This window comes from Lissotriton helveticus, chromosome 7 (assembly GCF_964261635.1).
Source record: "Lissotriton helveticus chromosome 7, aLisHel1.1, whole genome shotgun sequence".
Classification (NCBI taxonomy): domain Eukaryota; kingdom Metazoa; phylum Chordata; class Amphibia; order Caudata; family Salamandridae; genus Lissotriton; species Lissotriton helveticus.
The window spans coordinates 282119889-282127392 of NC_136068.1; the positions used below are offsets into that span (position 1 = coordinate 282119889).

A 7504-nucleotide genomic window follows, 5' to 3' on the forward strand; every position below is an offset into this window, starting at 1 on the left:
TCCAAGCAACTTGAAAGGGAATATTCCGATTAATCAGAATACATCATCAATCCATTGGTGAAGGCAAAGGTGATCAGATTCAGAACTCAAGAAATTGATCACCATGAAGAGAGAAAGACTTTGCATATTGCTTGCAAAATATTGCCAAACTGTGACTGCTCTACGAAGAATGCATTTGCATTTGTCTGCAGAACTCAAACATTAGCGCTTTACATACAGTACATTGTCATTTGTTTTGTTTGTTTTCAATTATTGTGGGCATAAAGAAGCAAAATATATGTGAATTGATTTTTAGTGCTTAAATTAGATCTGCATCCAGTTCTAAGAATGTTTTTATAAATATCGTTATATATTTAAAAATGTCATATGTTGTTTTGTTAGTAACAAGAGGCTGCGGGGAGATTGTGTGCGTTTATTTAAGTATCCATGTTAATCGGAGCTCATGAAGGGGCTGCAATTAACATGGATTCTTAAATAAACGCACTCAATCTGTCCCGCAGCCTCGCGTTACTAACAATATAGCGAGGAAAGCCATGTAAATGAAGTACGAGGGTTGGGCAGCACCGAGGAAGCCTCATGAATGGCTCTACTCATGCTGCTACTGCCTCGGGGCAAAGATTGACCACAGGAATTAAGGACAGGGGTTGTGAAGGACTATTGGTATAGGCCCCGGATCCCCCAGCATGCTCCACACCCGCCTCCCCACCAAACAACCACTTGGGAACTGGTGGGTGTAAAAAGGCCATGTTTATTCACACTTCATAAACATGACATGTAAATTATTATACATCTCTCAAATTATGAGCAACATTTCTCCTTTATTACCAACTCTTCCTCATCAGCTTTATTATACGTTTCAACTTGCATTTATTTTGCTCATAACTTCGTGCTTCCCCCAGCACCAAGGGGCCCTCAGGTTCGCATCCCCCAAGTGAAGATGCCCGCGCCAGGTCAACCCACCTGCGCCCCCCGAGCGATGGGCCCCAGCCCTTGGGTCCTTGTCCGCCATTTCCAGGGCCCCACCTCTCATCCACCATGCTGCTAGGAGGCTCGTACCTGACGCCCTTGCCTCCCCAGCCGGTGGTCTCCATCCCCCTGCGGAGAGCTTACCCTCTCTCCCCTCAGTGCTGGCCTAGGGAGTGCGCAAGGCGGACTCCACTCCACTCCATTTTTCCAGTCTATCAGTGTTCAAATGTCTCTTTTCCGCAACACACACCTCCAAATCACTGCCTTAAGGGACGGGTGGGTGGGAGATTGAAGTCGTTTAACAAAGGGACAGGGAGTGGGTGAGCAGGTCCGGTGCTGGCGGGGAAAGAGGCCGAGTTGCCTGTGACCCTGACCTAAATAGGTCATGGCCTCTGCCCGACGCCCCCACCGGACGTGCGTCACCCCCTTCCCCCTGACCCGGAAGTACTCCCCAGGCCGGCTGCCCATAGGGCAGCCTCCTGGGACCTTCGGCCAATGGCGGCGCGGTGTGGGCCGGGGGGCCGGGCCCTAAAGGCGGGCTCGTCTAGCCTCGCCCTTGGTATAGGCAGCTGGTCTGGGTAGAGAAAGCCATAGCTGCCAAGGTTTCGGATTGCTATGTGGTGACATTTTTATAATTTAAGTGTAAGTATGAATGACATTTCAACAACTATGAGTGACACTTTCTTGTGCGCAAAATCAAGCAATGAAGAGGGAAAATGTATGTATGTATATATATATATATATATATATATATATATATATACACACAGAACCTCCTGAATGCCTAGTGCTCGGCGGAGAGTCCTCAGGTGTAGACCTCTTTAAACTCCCGTCAAAAGTCACGGACAAGCACACAGAATCAAGGTGCAAGCAGTGCAAGGTTTTAATCTGCCATTATCTGACCGGTGTTTTCCATGACATGTTTCATTCCTCAAAGGAGCATGATCACATGGGATATATATATATCAGAAATTACACCCATTTGAGCAAATGTGTGTGAATGGGACACGTCTCGGTTAAAACATTGACATGGCAAAAGGTAAACAAAATGCAGGAGAGTGGCTGTATTGTGTGGGGAGGTGCAGATAAGTTTAGCCTAATGGATGCTAATAATGAAGCGCAGGGGCACGTGCCTATTTGCCTAAAGTGGAATCCCAGGTAAGTATTTGATCCTTTTTCCTAGTGGAGTATCTGGGCCAGTCCCATTCATTGTTTGTAACTCTTAGAACCTTTGCTAACCATCTTGTCTTCAATTGCAGGTTTGCAGTCTGTAAGGTATTTTTATTTGAATGGTCAGGCGTGAGGACCCACAAAGACAAGGTAATTCTGTTTATGTTCCACGTTGCATTTGGCGGGTGCTTGGTAAATAGATTCACAATCTGCACCCCTTTTCTTTTACAGGTTTGTGAGACTGTACTACAAATACAGTTGTACGGGCAGACGTGAGTACAGGCAGAACAAACAGGTAATTGTTTGGTAGAGTTAAACTGTGGTGCATCTTGTGCATTGTAGTATAACCACATACCTATTCCATGTTTTCTTCTGTTGTAGGTTTCACAGACAGTGACCCACACATTTGAACGGGCATACGTGAGAACAAGCAGAGCAGGTAATTGTTTGGTAGAGTTAAACTGTGGTGCATCTTGTACATTGTAATATAACAACATACCTTACCCATGTTTTCTTCTGTTGTAGGTTTCACAGACAGTACCCCACACATTTGACCGGGCATACGTGAGTACAAGCACAACAAGTAATTGTTTGGTAAACTGTGGTGCATCTTGTGCATTGTAGTATAACCACATACCTTATCCATGTTTTCTTCTGTTGTAGGTTTCACAGACAGTACCCCACACATTTGAACGGGCATACGTGAGAACAAGCAGAGCAGGTAATTGTTTGGTAGAGTTAAACTGTGGTGCATCTTGTACATTGTAATATAACAACATACCTTACCAATGTTTTCTTCTGTTGTAGGTTTCACAGACAGTACCCCACACATTTGACCGGGCATTCGTGAGTACAAGCACAACAGGTAATTGTTTGGTAGAGTCCCCCTATGGTGCACATTGTATATTTCTGTATTACAAATTCACAATGTGCTGTAACAATCTTTACTTCTATTGCAGGCTCTACGGACAGTGCTGCATATAGTTTGAAAGGACACTGCAGTGGACAGAAAAATCCAGGTAATTACACTCTACGTTTTGCCGCCGATGCCTCAGTATTATGCAACCGATTGCAATCATGAGCATAGGCTTCAACTTTAACCATGTTCCTTTATTTTGCAGGCTTTGTGGCATAGCAGGCTAAACCCAGTTATTGCAAATATGTTCAAGCGGAAAGCTGTACCTTCTGCAGAGTGTGATGCTTCACCACAAAGGAAGAAATGTTGCCTTGTCTTCAAGGAAGAGTGGATGAAAGAAATTGTGGAGGCTGAGACACAGAAATCACGAAGCAAGGTTCGCATGCAACTTGGGGAACTATTTCAATACAGTCCAGATGTGGGCTTAATTTGCAAAGCATGTGCAGAAGCCAAGATTGTTGGGGACTTTTCCACAGGGAATAAATGGAGTGATGGCTGGAAACTGGATTACCTGAAACGCCATCTAATTAGCAAAGTTCACGAGTCTGCCATGGTGATATTGAGAAACAGAAGTGCTGCTGCCAGGTTTGGTTTTGGAGTGCGGGCAATGCTGACAGAAACTGCCACTGACAAAGCAAATAGGATGGAAGTCGTTGAACGACACAGATCCCTGCCTGAGGAGATAAAGATTCTCATCAACAATGTGTTGCTGGCAGTCAAGATGAATACTTCCATGTTATCTGTACAAGATATCCATGACCATCTAGCTTTGTATGTGAAGATACCAGAGAGCTGGAGGAGCAAGAACTATGCCTTTGAGTTCCTTGAGGCCATCAATAGCGTGATACACAGTGAAGGTATGGCAGAACTTCGTAACGCTTTGTATCACACATTGATAATTGATGAGAGCCCAGATATTTCTGTTATAAAAATGCTCATTTTGTACTTCAAGTACCGACCTGTAACCTCAACAGAGCACAAAACACAGTTTGGGGGCATAGTGAAGCTGACTAGTTGTAATGCTGAGGCCATCACTACTGCTGTGAAGGAATTCTACTCTGCCAATGAACTGGACCTCATGAAAATGGTCATGTTCACATCCGATGGTGCGTCTGTGATGCTGGGTAAAAATAATGGTGTTGCTACTCGCCTTAAACAATCTATTCCCCATCTAGTTGAGCAGCATTGTGTCGCTCATCGAGAAGATTTGGGAGTTGCGGATGCCTGGAAGAGGGTTTCAATGAATAAAGAGATGGAGACAATATTGAGGACTGTCTACACTGTGTTCTCCAGATCACCTGCAAAGAAGTCCAAGCTGGATGAAATGACATTAGTCACTGACTGTGAAGTGGTCTCTTTTCGACCATTGAATGAAGTGCGGTGGCTTTCGAGGCATTTTGCAGTTGGAGCACTAATTCGAAATTACGAGGCTGTTCTTAAGTACTTTGAGCATGAGAAAGTTGAAGAGAATGATCCAGTTGCTAAATATTGTTACAAAAAGCTATCTGACTCAAACTACCATATTTCCCTTGCAGTACTTAATGACATTCTGAGTGAATTTGCATCATTGTGCAAAGTGTTCCAAAAAAGTTCTTTGACTACTGTCGAAGCTGTACAGTACGCAAGAGCAAAGATTGGCCAAATTAAGGAACAGTATTTGGGGGACACTGGGGCATATTACCAAGCAATAGCGATAATTATCGCTATTGCTTGGTTAGAGACAAAATGTTACCGCTGAGCTTCGGCGATTTTTATCGCAGATAAACCTTGGTATTACCAAGGTTTATCGCAAATGCGATAAAAAACGGCCGCAATGCATGAATATCGCTGAAAAGTCAGCGATATTCATGCATTACCGAGCTAATACTCTTAGCCATGTTATCCACCTCCCATTGGATAACATGGCTAAGAACTGCTCAGGGCAGGTGTTAGCTTTTGGAGATATTCGCGCTTAACGCGAATATCTCCAAAAGTTGGTAGTAGGAGATAGCGATGTTAGCGACTGTTTCCAGTCGCTAACATCTTGGCACGCCCACTTTGCATGTCATTAGTGATAAATATCACTGACATGCAAAGTGGGGCCCAAGATGGTCGCTATCTCCTACTAGCTGTCGCTAACTGGTGTTAGCGACAGCTAGGTAATAGGGAGATAATTTTATCTCCGCTTTCTTGGCTTTTAAAGCCAAAAAAGCGGAGATAAACCCCCTTGATAATATGCTCCACTGTCTTTTGGAGCAGCAATGTAAGAGAGATGATGGTGTTGTACAAGGAAAGGCAAGAATTTGACAGTGGGCCTATTCTGTCTTTTGTTTCCCTTCTTTGAGAGCACATGCAAAAAAGGTTCCCTGAGGATGAACTGAAAGAATGGGCAAGTTTTGAAATCCAGGCAATGTCAACACAATCACATTTTGATTTTGGGACTGAGAATATACAAAGACTTGTTGAAAAGTATAAAAATGTCTTGGTCCTGGGTGATTGTGAAACACCAGAAGATGTTGTTCGACAATACAGAGACTATAAATATGTGGTGGCAGAACATGTAAAGGGTGGTTTATTTACCACATTTCAAGACATGGTGAATTTCACTGTACGCAATGCTGCTCAATATAGTGTGGTGTCTCAGCTTGTTGATGTCTGCGCAACATTTCAAGCATCTAGTGCAGATTGTGAACGAGGATTCAGCCTCATGAATACTATAAAGAGTAAATTGAGGAAAAGACTAGAGCAGAAGCATTTGGATATGCTGATGAGGACAAAGGCCTACCTCCTGAATGGGAAAGTTGACCTTGATAAAGTTTATCTGCACTGGAAAAAATGACAAGGATCGCCGTGAGAAGCAAGCCTGTCACCCATCTAATGATGCCACTTGACTTGTCTGAACGTCCTTCTCCCACAGTCCATCTTTGCGTGTATGTCTGAGTTTTACAAACTATCCCTGGCGGGATAGCCCAACATTACTCAGTAACTTTCACATCAAATTGTAAATGTTATGTAATTTTGTAACTTATTGTGTATATGTGATATTGTATAGGCTCTCAACATTTCCCCACCCAATGAACAGTGCTCCAGTTAAAAAATATTTAGTAAAATCTTATGATGGTACCACCTTTTGGAGTCTTGTACTTTTCTAAACCTTAAGTGTACTTGCCTGTGTAACCAATCAATGTCATGGCGTCGTTATCCAATATGCAAATCGCAATATGCAAAAGCTTAACGTGGAGCTGTTTGTGTGAAAATGCATCATCTTTTCACTTTTTTAAGCCAACGTTTGGAGTGACATTTGGCGCTGTACACGCGCGTGGTCTGGTTCCTGGCGCACATAGCCATGATTGATGCGCACAGAGACCCTCCACTGCCCCACACAGAGGAAAAAAATTAGAGGGAACATTGCCTGCCTCTCCACTAAATCTCCCCCTTGAAGAGGCATTCTTTCTCAATAGGGCAGTGTCCACTGCCAGCTAAAGTCCGCCTATTCGTGTCCTTTGAATTTTAGATTGTGCAGCCGTAACAGCCACCATCTGTCAATGTGCTGAGGCCTTGAAGGCCACCCAAACTGTGAACAGTGTCGCTTTGCCCATATGGTCCTGAGAAAACTCTTTTATCCATTTTCTTGTGCTGGTTACCCATTGCAGGTTTGAAAGAAGGCGTCAGTCCATCTGTCACCTGGATCTTAACTTCCTTCTTTCATCTGTTTCTATTTCAAGTTTAACCAGCGAATGATCTGAAAATGAATTAGCCCAAATTTCTGAGCTCTAGTAGTTCAGCGAGCGAGAAATAAGACAAAAGTCAATACGAGATGCAGACTGGTATCGACGTGAATAGCAGGTATAATCCGAAGATTGCCAATGGGATTTACACCATGGATCAGTTAACTGATAATCTTGCTTTATGACATCTACTACTTGTTTTGTTTAAGGCTTCAGTTGTTTTTTATTTTTATTTGAAGTATACTTTGCCAATTCTTGGATAAAGTTAAAATCCCCTCTCACAAGATGATTGGGCTTATAATCCTCTAAGTAATTAATTGATCTTAATATTAGATCTGGGATCATCTATGATTGGTGCATAGTACTTAATCAAATTAAAAACATTTTCGTTTACCCTGGCCGTCACCCTTATCCATCTACTGAGAGGGTGTCTCTGTACTTGGGTGATCTCTTAATCAAACTCATGACTAAAATAAATAGCGGCCCCTCTTATTGCCATCCCGACAGAGGCAAAATACACCTTAGAGAAACATTTAGGGATAAAAAGCTTTGGAGTATTTGTTTTGAGGTGGTATCCTGAAGAAAAAGAACTTGTGGAGAAAGAAAAGTTAGCCATCTTATTAACTTGGCATACCTTTACCTATTTGATATACAGTTGACATTATCCGTAAATATACGAAGTTTAAGATCTATCCCTGAGATTATTACTTTGAAGCTGAGGCATCACAATCAGTACTCTACTCTC

The 7504-nt window shown here is 43.0% G+C and overlaps 1 pseudogene; it reads left to right on the plus strand.

Moving 5' to 3' along the window:
- Window positions 1-3296: 3296 nt before the first annotated feature.
- Window positions 3297-4231, plus strand: LOC144766738 (uncharacterized; annotated as a pseudogene).
- The last annotated feature ends 3273 nt before the right edge of the window (window positions 4232-7504 follow it).